This window comes from Pseudorasbora parva, chromosome 19 (assembly GCF_024679245.1).
Source record: "Pseudorasbora parva isolate DD20220531a chromosome 19, ASM2467924v1, whole genome shotgun sequence".
NCBI lineage: Eukaryota > Metazoa > Chordata > Actinopteri > Cypriniformes > Gobionidae > Pseudorasbora > Pseudorasbora parva.
The window spans coordinates 6205581-6219606 of record NC_090190.1 but is presented as its reverse complement, the minus strand read 5'-3'; the positions used below and the strand labels follow the sequence as shown (position 1 = coordinate 6219606).

The 14026-nt window shown below is 35.8% G+C and overlaps 1 protein-coding gene across 1 annotated transcript in view; it reads right to left on the bottom strand.

Annotated features, from left to right (window-relative positions):
* The window catches only part of calcr (calcitonin receptor), an 82718-nt gene extending 69694 nt beyond the window's left edge, over positions 1 to 13024 (bottom strand). The window contains exon 1 of the mRNA XM_067425496.1: positions 12762 to 13024. The gene's annotated coding sequence lies outside the window, so the exon portion shown is untranslated. The remainder of the gene's footprint in view (positions 1 to 12761) is intronic.
* Between the last annotated feature and the right edge of the window lie 1002 nt (positions 13025 to 14026).

Genomic DNA, 14026 nt, shown 5'->3' with positions numbered 1-14026 from the left:
ACGCCAGCACACTTAAGATATCTACACTTTATCTCCAACAAAATGGGAAGGTGTTACATTCTCCTCTTCAATTCATGGCATCTGACCTTCTCAGACAGCCCTTGATTTTTATCTCAGTCGCTCTGACCCCTCTGTTCACAGCAGTTGAACACAGAGAACAGACACGGATATGGAGCTGGAGAGCCAGGCTGTCAAGAGGAGAAAATAAGAGCAGGCGTGGAGCAATTCTGCAGAGTCAGGCTAAATTTCAAGGCACTTTTATCCGAGATGGCATACTGTGAGCTCATGCATTTCCTCTCCCTTATAAAAAAAAAAACTTGGGACTGGGCTTGCCTCTGGTACCATAAACTCCTTCAAACTCTGGGGGAACATAAAGAAGGACTTACGTTTCATAGGGCACGGTTTCCTGCAGAGGCAGACTTTCTTAGAAGAACATCTCGTAGCTTAAAAAAGAAGCAAAGCAGGAAGTAGCAGTCACAGTTTAAACAAGGGCTGTTAGTCATACCTGCGTTTTCAGTGTGATTTTCAGTGTGATCATCTCACATAATCCCCATAGGGCTCCTTTGGAGGCCTTTCACCATAATGCGCTTCTACAAATAATTCACTGTAGAAGTGGAGAACATCATAAAGCTCACATAGAAGTTTTAGCTCAATTGAGAGTGTTATACTCAATCACAATTACAGTTCACTCACCTCCATATGGGATTAAACGGCTAATTTCACAGTATGTATTAAGATTCATTATTATTAAAACATGCACAAGGTCACATTTTAAAGTGTGCCCAGTTATTATGCATATGTTCTCAAATAAACATGTTTATGAACATGTTTATTATTACCTTATTTGAATCAATAACGCTTTATTGAAACCTGCCGACTGACAGCCCCACCTATTGGCCAGAACAGATAATGAGGGGCACTTTCAAAGGGGTCCAATTATGCCCCTTTTTACAAGATGTAAAATAAGTCTCTGATGAGAGTGAGACTTAAGTCTCTTAACTCTTAAGTCAAGATACATTTACTTGGGAAGCAAAATGACTTAAGATAGATTTACTAAACGGTAAAGCGTGAGAGCGCAATTCCAAAAAATGCTGTTTTGGCTGTCTGAACTTACTGGAATAATTTGAAATAAAATAAATATTACATATAAAAATATAATACTTTTAGATAGACGTGGTCATACTCAATTCTACTCAGAATATGAGTCTGAAACGGCTCCATTGGGCTGTGATTATGGGGCGTGTTTCAACCGAATCAGGAAAGACATTGATTGGATAGAACTACAACCAATCAGAGCAACGGAGCGGTTAGTTGTCAAATGTCAACAGAACTCAACTACACTGTGTTGCAAAATCTGAATTTTTTCCACTGGTTCTCCATGTCCGCGGGTTGAAGCAACCTCAATTATGTGATATATAGACCCAGGAATCCTAATTTAAGCAGGCAAAATTTAAGCCCCCCCCCCACCCCCCACCCCCACCCCACCCCCACCACCACCACCACCAAACACCATTCGGTTTGGGCATAATTTCTCCAGACCGAACTGCCCGGGCTCAAATGTTGTGGGCAGGACTGAGTTCGGCTGGCATCCAGGCCAACTTTTAGAGGTAATTAAATTCAAAAATACACAATACATGAATTGATCGTTTTTATTTTACTGAAGATAGTGATGTGACATTTATAAAAAATAAAAATAAATAAATTGGGGACACACCTGAGACTTCGTGCCCAAATTTGTCATGACCTACCAATTAAAGGCTGCTATGAAAGAGGCTTGAGGGTTAAAGAACGCAGGCGCAGTCGGATTATATCCATAATGACCAGCACAATTGACCAAGAGCAGCGCAAACACATGCTTTTTGGGCAGTAAATGATAGAACAAATACAGGTAAATTGACAAGCGCAGACCTTAGTAAATCACCTTGCTCTTCTCCCATGTATTTTGCATCTGAAAGGGAAACTCCTACAAATGCATATGCCATAAGCTCAGCTGCAAAAATAACCCTGTCCACACCTTTTAGGAAATCCTGACAGTAATTTTTTTTAACACCTGCGCTGGTGCAAGTTATTTCCTGGTGTGAGTTTGTCCTTAAAACCAGAAAAAATATCTTTCAAAAACTTAATTCAACAACTTAATTTTTACCCCACTGACTAAATATCTAAATGTATAGAAGAATGTTTAGATATTTGTACTGGAAAACAAGAAAGAAATATTAAGTAAGAAAACCATTTTTTGCAGTGTCTAATTAGTTTTCAATCTGGTTTAATTTGTAAAATATGCTTAATTACCAAAATGTAACAAAAAGAATGTCTAATTAATGTCTTCCGATAAATGTCTTATTGAATTATTTTAAAGAGCAAATATTTGTGTAAGTTCAGGAAATTCAATTTCCTTTTCAACTAATATGTCCAACCACTGGGAATATTATACATTTTAATTCAGGCATGTGAGATTGGATACATTTTGAAATGATGAGATCATTTTTCTGAACCCGTTGTCATGTCTGAACCAGGACAGCAGTTCACCTGCACTCATTTAATCCTGCTGACTTTTGTAATTGTAATCAGGAATATCTGAGTTTTTATGTAAATGAAGTTGAACCATTTATATTTCAATCTGGCAGACTATCAAATATTAAGTAACATTTCTCTCTCTGAGGCTGTAGTTCGCTTTGGGTGAGCTGCAATGCAAACAAATGGGAATTAAACTTTGATTATCTATGTGAAGCAGTCTCACATTTCTGACAGTTTTGACATTTTTCACTGACCTTAACTGGCTTCCATCTGATAAAAATGACTTCTATTGTATAGATATGCATTAAATGGTTTTAACAGCAGTAGGAAAGACTGATGCTGCTTTATCTGGCATGTCGAGTATTCATTCAGTCATTTTCATTCAGGTTCCTAGAATTTTACATTTCAGCTGTCAAGAAAAATTATCTGTCTTTTTGTTTTCCAGACGTAGTTGGTGGAATAACTGGATTTTCAGGATTCAGTTAAAAAAAAAAAATGTACCCCCCTGATTTTACATCAAAATTACAAAAAAAAAAAAATTTGGAGGAAAGACAAGCTAAAGCTTTATTACTGAAAAGGTCAAACATGTTTTCTTTAATAGCTTTGGAAACAGCAGGGACTCTTGCTCCAGGTGATAAAACTGACTACAAGATATATAGAAATATGGAATTTAAGTAATATGGATGTGCTCAACAGTAGTGGTAATTGGTTAGACATGGTGGGGCTTTACAAACACTGCTGGGAAAGACATGGCTGAATAAAGACCATCATTGTGCAAACAGGTACGAAAAACCCATAGTAATCCCAACACTAAATCTGTACAGAGGCATTTAAAAAGTTAAATTGGCAGTGGATACGTTTTGGTTAATGGAACAAACATTAACTCTATAAATCAGATAATGGGGCACAAGCAGCAAAATAGCTTTCTGGGAGCAGACAGACAAGGCACATCGCAGGCAGTCAATGGATGTTCTGGGCAGAGGTAAATCAAACACAAAGTAATGCTTAATGACTCCAAATTTGCTCTGTTTTCCTTCTTATTTTCCAAGCATGGAAAACCATTGCACGCAGTGGGATGAACAATAGTAGCTTCACATATGCAGAAACCATACTCCATACACCATACTTTACCACCCGTGGGGTTAAATCTATGCAATGTACAATTACGGTCTAACGCAGCTCTAATCTAGTTTGTGACTTTTCATTAAATGTCATGGATGAAAAGTGCACATGCTCTAGGTACAAAACGCCCCTTCATATGCTAATTTCTAGGAGGCTGTCTATAATATGAATCGTGGAAAAATAGGACTGTTGGCAGGAATCTATAGGAAACTTCTGCATGTTCATTATTCCTCTGCTTTGCTGGCTCATTTAAATCAGTTTACAACCCAAGCTTTTATTTATTTATTTTTATCATATATTCAATCAAAGAAGCCAGGGCAATGTGGGATTGCTCCGTAGGGGGTATTTTTACTCAGTTTTTCCTGATCAGATAAAACAAATGCATCTTGTTGCTTCACATACAATATGTGAACGTTACTCCTCCCAAATGGATGAGACAGATGGAAGGGGCAACCAAAAAATGGGTTGCCATATAAAAGAGAATTCTCAACAATACTTTTGGATATACACTATATTGTCAAACGTTTTGGGATGTCTGCCTTTACATCCACATAAACTTTAATGACATCATAATCTTAATCCGTAGGGTTTCATATGGAATTGGCCCACCCTTTGCAGCTATAACAGCTTTCGCTCTTCTGGTAAGGCTTTCCAACAGATTTAGGAGTGTGTTTGTGGGAATTTTTGACCATTCTTTTAGAAGCTCATTTGTGAGGTCAGGCACTGATGTTGGAAGAGAAGGCCTGGCTCACAATTTTCGCTGTAATTTACCCCAAAGGTGTTCTATCAGGTTGAGGTCAGGACTCTGTGCAGGCCAGTCAAGTTCCTCCAAACCTAGACTCACTCAGCCATGTCTTTATGGACCTTGCTTTGTGCACTGGAGCGCAGTCATGTTGGAACAGGAAGGTGACATCCTCAAACTATGCCCACAAAGTTGAGAGCATGAAATTGTCCAAAATGTCTTGGAATGCTGAAGCATTAAACAACTTCACCAAACTTTACACTTGGCACAATGCAGTCAGGCAAGTACCGTTTTCCTGGCAACCACCAAACCCAGACTCATCCATCGGATTGCCAGACAGAGAAGCGTGATTGGTCGCTCAGAGAACACATCTCCACTCTAGAGTCCAGAGGCGGCATGCTTTACCTGCATCCCACGCTTTGCATTGCACTTGGTGATGTAAGGCTTGGATGAGCTGCTTGGCCATGGAAACTCATTCCATGAAGATCTCTACGCACTGTTCTTGAGCTAATCTGAAGGCCACATAAAGTTTGGAGGTCGGTAGCTATTGACTCGTCAGAAAGTTGCCGACTTCTGTGCCCTGTGCGCCTCAGCATGCACTGACCCTGCTCTTTATGTGGCCTATCAGTTCGTGGCTGAGTTGCTGTTGTTCTCAATTGCTTCCACTTTGTTATAATACCGCAAACAGTTGACCATGGAATATTTAGTAGTGAGGAAATTTCACAGATGGACTTATTGCACAGGTAGCACCCTATCACGGTATCACGCTTGAGTTCACTGAGCTCCTGAGAGCGACCCATTCTTTCACAAATGTTTGTAGAAGCATCTGCATGACTAGGTGCTTGATTTTATACACCTGTGGCCATGAAGGGATTGGAACACCTGGGTATCAATGATAAATCACAGAGGAATTGTATATGTTTGCAGAGACACGTTAATGTGCCCAGGTGCATTCGAAATGTGCACACCCAAAAAGATCCTAATGTTTTTCTGGTTTGGCTATAAATTACATCATCCCTCATTTAGCAGTAGTTACGCAACATTGACCCTGCTAATATCAGTTATTAACGTCAGTCTTGCGTGGTACGATCACAAGTGGCCTGGTGAGACAGATGCACTTTTTGACATACATCAAATATACATCAGTGTATTGTGCAAGTATATGTGCAAGCCTTCAAATAGTTCAGTTTCAAGGTAAAACAGTTTTTTAGCACAGTGATTGATTGATATACTGTAAAAAATCCAACTTGTGTTTTGTATGACAAATTCAGCTTTTAAAGTGTATTCAATTATTTAATGAGAAAAAAGTTGAGATAACTCAAACAAAGTTTTTACAACTATTGACCCTCTGTTGAGAAAACTCAAAAATGTTCTGCAGCTGGTTACCTTAAACTTTTAAGTTTTCTCAATTTTTTTTTTTTTTTTTTTTTTTTTTACAGTGGGACAGATTATCGTTTATGATGACCAATATGATGAGATCACATGCATTTTTGACCAGATCACAAACGTTTCGGAGCCCATTGCCTGCCCATTAAAAATGTCCAGACAGTTGACTTTGACTTTGGTAGTCTTTGACTTCCATAGTGTTTTTTTTTCTACTCTGGAAGTCAAAGACTACTGTCAACTGTTTGGTTACCAACATTCTTTAAAATGTCTTCATTTGTGTTCAACAGAAGAAAGTAACTCATACAGGTTTGGAACAACTTGAGATTGAGTAAGTAATAACACTATTTTCATTTTTGTGTGAACTAGCCCTTTAATATCATATGATCAAATATCAGAAGCCTGTTAACTGTCAGAGACCCTGGTCAGAGATACTTGTCGCACTTTTTTCCCCTATCAAAATTTTTAATATCACCATTAATTAAGTATTAAACATTTAAAATTCACCCTGTGAAAACCATTTTAAAATTAAACTGTGTTACCGAGAAAAAAGGTACTTAAAATCTTTTAGTGGGCTCAATTTTATTTTTATATCAACTTCAAATTTGGTTATAAAAACACAAGTTGGTTAGACATATAGCTTTGGATATTTAGCAATGTTAGAGTCCAAATTATATGGTACAATATATATTTACACTTATATTTTTTGAAGTGCTTTCGCTTTTGCAGTAAGTCTTTTTTTATTTTAAAGAGACCTATGGTCTGTATTCCAAAGCATTCGTTAATTACAACCTAAGTTTAGATTATGTTCAAAAAGGTGGGGGACAATTGACATATCATGGTTTAGTCTACTCTATATAAACCCTTAAAACATAGCCTCCTAATACAAAAAAAAAAAACATCTAGAAAAAAAGGTTTACAGTTGATATTTTTATATACAGATATAGTGTAAATATAGAATTTAATTAATTAGAGCCTAATGCATTTCTTAACTAATTTAACTTTTCACCTTTATGCAAGAATCCAAAAATTGAATGGAATATATAAATTATGCAAGTATTTTATGTCTATACTTAATACAGTCAATCCGGTTCATATGGTGAATTTTCACCACATGGATTATAAATCATTTTTAGTTTTTATCAACAGCCAACTATGAGGTTAAATTTAAAGCCTGCGCAGCTGTGTCTGTCTTTGCCTGCTGAGAAAATGTGCTGCTTGTTCTCCAGAGAGTCTTAACACAACTGGCAGCAAAACAACGAAGGAAAAGCTTTAAACAAATGGGTACAAATTCTGAATTGCCCCAGTTAGTGTGTGCAGTAGATGGGGGAGGACATTTTTTTCTCAACCATCTGTAGGTTTTTCTTAGCTAATTCCTGTCAATCTCAGGCATAAATCATTTTGTCCTGTTTTATGTAAAATATATATATATATATATATATATATATATATATATATATATATATATATATATATATATATATATATATATATCTGTGAATCGTATGATATTCTAATAACAGTCTGTGCAGATTATGTAAAGACTAAAATTCCTATTCAGACAATATAAACGCACTTATTTGTTTTTCCACACTGAGAACTGAAAAGCCAGAAAAAGTTTTGTTCACCACATGAAAAGACTTCCTATGTCTCGAGTCTGTGGCATTGAAAATGACGCTTGGAAGTGTTTGATTCTCAGTTTTACATGACTTGAAGTTGGTGAACAGCATCTGGTGTTGTCAGCCTTGCTAAACACGATCCTGGAATGAATCAATGTAATATAAATAGAATTGCCGAAATATAAGTAGTTCAGTTCTATTGGGAAGAGATTATGAAGATTAACAAAGACATTTTTATTTGGGAGAGATACGACTGTATAAGGTACTGCTAGGCACTGACAAAAATCTAATCTAATAATAACTCAATATAAGTTTTTTCTCATACTACTTATAAAACACATTTAAAAAAAACGTTTTTAGTACATCGTTGTGATGGAAACCTACCCTTAATTTAAGAACATAGTGAAACTTATGGAAGCTTTTTTTTCTGCCACGGAATACAAAAATACAAAAGGTAATTGTGACTTTTTATCTCACAATTCTGACTTTTCCTGCAGTTTACATCTTGCAATTCTGACGTACGAGATTCTTGTTTATATCTCAGATATAAAGTTTTTTTCTCAGAATTGTGAGAGATAAACGCGCAATAGTGAGATATAAAGTTCAATTCTGGGAAAAAGTCAGAAGATTCAAAAAATGTTGAGAAATAAAAAAGTCCAAATGCCCTTTTTTTATTGAGTGGCACAAACAAGGCATTCATAAAAAATTTGTAGAGAAATATATAAAGATAAAGGTACTAACATTTCAAACATTTAAATCAAGTTGTAAATATACTAATATTTTTATGTAGCCTATCAAGGAATTCGTTTGGATTTACAAGCGAAGAGCTTTTCACATACACAATTAATGAACCATAATATGTTTTTGAATATTGGTTGTTTATGAACATCAATGCGAATTATAAATGCTCATATGATCAGTGTTTGCTCATTTTCTCAGTCAAACGTATTCCTTTGCCTTCGCCTGCCTGCCAGACCTGTCAGTCATTGCAAATCAATTCAACCTTACATAAAAGCTTTATAGAGTCCATTACACAACACATATGGCAGCCTGACAGTGTCTCCGCAGAGACTGCAAACAGTTCAATATGCTTGTCCCATATTATGTCCCATCTAAGCGTGACCATATGATAAAACATTACTAAAGTACTTTACTCCAGTCAAGCACCATAACATTTCTTCTTTTTCCAATAGTGTCCAACATGATGAAGATGAAACCATATAGAATAAAGAGATAGTTCACTGTCATCGTTTAGCTACTTACTTACCCTCATGTCAATCTAAACCTGTATGACTATGGATATGCAGATACTGTTTTTGGAGTTTAAAACACCACATTGTCTTTTAATGTACGGATTAAAAAGCACCAAGGCATTTTTCAGCATATATAATTTTTTCGAAAAGTCATACAGGTTTAAAATAATATGAGGAAATTATAATTTTGGGGTGAACTCTCATCTCTTTAAGAGGTATGTTGCATTTTTGCCAAACAAAATCTAAATTGCTATTGTACATCAAAATACATAACATCATAAATATTTAGTTTAATATACAGTAGCATGCCAAGAACAAGCACTTGACATGCTTATACTTTATGATATCTAAACCTCAGCAATAAATGGAGCTGTAAAACACTTCGACAAACAGCCTCACCTTCTCGGGAAAGCAATTACGATTGTTCTGCGTATTTAAAAACTTTAGCAAAGCAAACGCCATTGACACAAAGGCAGTGGGTTAAGCATGTGATGCCAAACACTCCCATTACACAGAGAAAGAAGGAAAAAGAGAGAGAGCTCCTATGCATTGCCTGCCGAAAACCTCTGCTTGCCTGTCGACGGTGAACTGAGAGCCACTCAAAGAAATAGAGAAGACCAAATAGGCTGCAAATGAGAACAGGCAGTGAAGACCACCAGAACAAAAATGAAGTAAGATTGCATTAACCGAATTTAGCACGTCACATTGATGAAGATGAGAGTGAGAGAGAAAAAATCGAATTAACTGTGGACATGGACAAAAGGACAAGCTTATTGTGAGGCTTAATTTAGAAACCATCTTGCTTTTATTGACTTGCTTTTTTAACACACAGAGATAAAGGGTGTCAAAATTGTACCTTCAGGGGTACAATGGCTAGTCACTGGGCCTGTACCCTTAAAGGGACATATTTGTAATGTTTTTGTAACCACAAAAAAAGTTAATAATAGTACCTTTAGGTACATATTTGAACTCAATGGTACTAATATTGACCTTTTAGGAGTAAAAAAAGGTACAAAGATGTCCTTTTATGGGTACTGGCCCAGTGACAAGCTGTTGTACCCCTAAAGGTACAATTTCTACATCCTTTATCTCTGAGTGAACGAGCACAATTTTGTAAAAACCTGTTTCTGAGAAAGTAAAAAAAAAAAAAGATTTTCTCATTCACGCCCAAGTGCTTATGAGAACGGGCGCATCTACTGTTCATGTGACATGCTTCATTTAAAAATACTAAAATCAATTCAGTTTAAACAAGCATGATAATTAATATCCGAGTGAAAAAAATGCCTTCCATCAAATGAACTTAATCATGATAAATAGGGCATGTGACATTACTCATGAATATTTATAATGCATTGTAGAACAGTTTTTTTATTTTGTGAAATATTATTATAATGTAAAATAACTAGCTGAATTTGGAAACATCTCATCAGTGTTAAAATAAAATAAAAACCTGTGCTTAATATTTTTGTGGAAACTGATAACATTTTTTCAGGATTCTTTTATTAATAGAATTTTTTTTTTAAATAAATCTTTTGCAACAAATAAATTACCTTAATGTCATTTTTGACCATTTTAATGCGTCCTTCCTGAATGAAAGTATATTATTTTTCGGGGGGGGGGAGTTACTTACCCTAAACTTTAGTGTATAAATTTGCATAATTCTTTAAATGTTTAAAATGGCCCAGCACATGCCTAGCAGTCTTCTAAATGCCTCTCTGTAGTGGAAGGCTCTAGATCGCTGTATGGAACATGATTGTACTTTAGCTCCACCTACTGATACAGTACATTACACCTCATGTGAGACAATAAGTATGGATGAACATAAGCCTGTCTGCACTGTAAAAAAATAAAATAAATGTATGTCTCCAAGTGAACATTTTCTAGTGACTGATCATATTTTTTTTGCCAACTGAAACATTTAGATGTGATCAGTCACTAGAAAATTCTCATTTGGAGAACTGATTTTTTATTTATTTTTACAGTGTGTGTATTGCAAACTTGCCCCAATTAAATCAAAGTCTACCTGATCGAACAGCATTAACCGTTTTAAAGGGATTGTGCACCATTTCATCATTCACGTTTTTGGTTTAATAAGTGTGTGGTTTGTCTAAAAGTAAGCATGTTTTTTTGATGGAAACCACCTTGGATGGAATATGCTGAGTTTACCCTTTTTTCATATTATTCCCAACCTGTATGAGATTCTTTCTTCTGTTGAACACAAAAGAAGATATTTAAAAAAAAAAAAAAAAAGGTAATCAGTTGATGGGAGCCACTGACTTCATAGTATTTTTCCCCAATGAAAGTCAATAGGTGCCGTCAACTGTCTGGTTCCCAACATTCTTCAAAATATATATATTTTTTGTGTTCAGCAGAAGAAAGAAACTCATACAAGTTTGGAACAACTTGAGAGTGAATACAAGATGACAGAATGTTAGTTTTTGGGCAAACTATCCCTTTAAGGAGATTATTCTACAGAAATATATTTGATCTAAATTCATCTTGATCTAAATCATCAAAAGACAACTTGAGAAAAACAGTATTCTACATCATACATGAAGAGCGCATTAAAATGCATAATTTGTATAACAATAATGCACCATCAATGTTGAATAAACAACAGAAAAAGTAATTAATTACAAGCTCTGCAATTTATGTAACTATAAAATATACTTCACTTTCAAGGGGAGTATATTCAGTTTCTTCTCTTGCAAAGTACTATAAAATTCATAATTCATCTGCTTATGCTAAAAAAGGCTTCAATTATACAACAATAGATACCGTAGTCAAGTAAAGTATTACTCTTCTACTCTACAAAAGCCCATTAGGTCTGTGGCAAGTATGGTTTTTCTGGTAGATTACCTTCACATAATAATTTAGGCACTGCGGACATGTAGACATGCCTAGGACATTCCCAAACACACTAATGAATAATGCATGAGCTATTAGCTGAATTAGGAGCAGAGCTCCACAAGTGAGTGTCCATGACCCCATGAACTGGTATAGTCCTACATTAACATGGTTGTTTTCACTCTCTATGGTGATTCACTTTCGTGTTTGGTTTCCTTGTTTTCTTGTGTGAGATGAAGTTCATGTCAGGCTGATCAGAAAGGAAACCCGCAAGCAGTCGGTATCTAAAATCACTCTTCTGTCCATATCTAGCTCTACACCTCTGCTCTCAGCCCGACTCATATAATGCATTTTGTACTATTTGATTACAGGTCAAAAAACCCTTATCTCTGCAAAGAAAGCCATTGCTGCTTTGTGTCTTTGGTACTTTCGGTGCTATCTGAGATTTAACTTTAGCATGCATTGTTAATAAAAAAGATCATGCATCACAACACACACTTTCTTTTAAAAGACCCACATTACTTAATAATGGAACTGTAAAAGCAACATCTGCAATGGTTTGTTTCATCATTCTTCTAGCTTTCCCAGTTGCATCTCTTAATCCTATCATTGGAACAAACAGTGGCGAATCCAATTTAATCCTCCTGCCATAACTGAGACAGAAACCTAGAAGCACTGCTTCCCGTAAATGGGTTCTATAACGAGCCATTGTTCAACACAAAAGATGAAACTGTGTGGTTGTCATAATCATAACCAAAAGAACTTTAACTAGACCATGTACGCAGCATCTATCACTGTCAGTTTCCCTGTCAGTATCTGTCACTATCAGACTGGAGTCCTCACACTTAAATATTTTTATAAAGCACAGCCATGCTGTCATGTGCACTCTTACAATATAATTGATTAGGTGATAAAAGAGCTCAAACCATGTTTTCAAATGGCTTTAAGTTCAGTCAATACATGTCCCAGAAAATTATGAATTTACTTTTTTTTCTGCAATTATTTAAACAAATGTTGCCAGGTCGACATTTACTATTTAGCTATAGCCTATCGTGCACATTTTAGAGCCTTTTTTAATTAAAATCATTAACAAATTTAAAAACTATGGCTAACATAAATCAAAAATCAATGTTAAGCACCACATAAGCAGAAACCAAATAATGCGATACAAATTTAATTTTTTGATGTATATAGAATTGTATATAGCCTATATTATATCAAATATATCATATGGAGGTAATGAGGCAATAGAGCGCCACAATAATAAAATGTAGATCTTACCTTTATGAGGATGAGAATGTAAATCCTGTGCGTACTTCACTTTCTCACACTGGGTTTCTCAAACTGAATTCCATCGTCTGGGACTAAAAATAAGTGATGCTGTTACTGCATCTTGTGTTTTATCTCCTTCTGAGGAGAAAATCCACTCGTTAAAAATACGTGTGATTAGAAACGTCACTGTTTTACATATTTTTATGAGCGGAGACGTTTCAGTTCAGCAGCCGGTAATCCAAGTGCATCTAACTGCCCCTCTTCTCTTCTCATCTCGCGCCGAGCATGTGGAGCGGCGAGTGGGCTCCTCCTCGAATTACTGACAGCGGGCTCCATCACGCTCAAAGACACATTTAGGCTGTGTTTCAAAACCTAGTGAGCTGCCTTCCTAGACAGCATTTTGAGCCCCATTGGCTATTCAGCAAATAATCTAAAATGTATGACGGTTAACACAAAAATATGAAGCAGCATCATATTGTAGGCTACATTCCTAGAATCTGTTCGAAGCTATTAGCATATTACAGTCACATAGTGTAAGAATAATTTGGCGACTTTTCTGAAGTTTTTGATATTTTTGTGAGAGACCTTTTAAAGAAAAATAAACTACACACGCGTGATTGATAATGGCTTGTAATTTTGTGATTTGTCAGTGCACTGTCCGACAGAAAACGACCTGAACTGTTGCTATGGTTACTTCCCGAGAAGAACGCGACTTCATTCTGAAACGTACTTAGTTTAAACAAATATAGACTTAGACTATAATTAGGAAAATAATAAGTATACTTAAAAGGATAGTTCACCCAAAAATGAAAATTATGTCATTAATGACTCACCCTCGTCTCCCATTTAGACTAAGACATTTCTCTTCGGAAGATCAATTTGATGAAAGAGAGCTTTCTGTCCCTCCATTGACAGCTATGCAACACTTTGACGCCTCAAAAAGTTTATAAAAAAGAGATCATAAAACTAATCCATATGGATTAAGTGGTTTAGTCCACTCAATTTCTAAAACACCAAATTTCTAAAAGAGACACAATAACTTTATATGATGACCAGGTTTATTCACATATAAACATTTATCACCTCAATAACATGTTTGCTTGACATGCGAGAACCAATGAGGTTCATTCTTGTGTTATGCACAAGCTTCAGCAAGAACCAATGAGGTTCATTCTTGTGTTGCAGCAGGAGCTTCTGTAAGAACCAATGACTGATTGATTGATTGATTGAATGAATGAGGTTCTTGTTATGCAGCATGTTTAAACTTCTGTAAG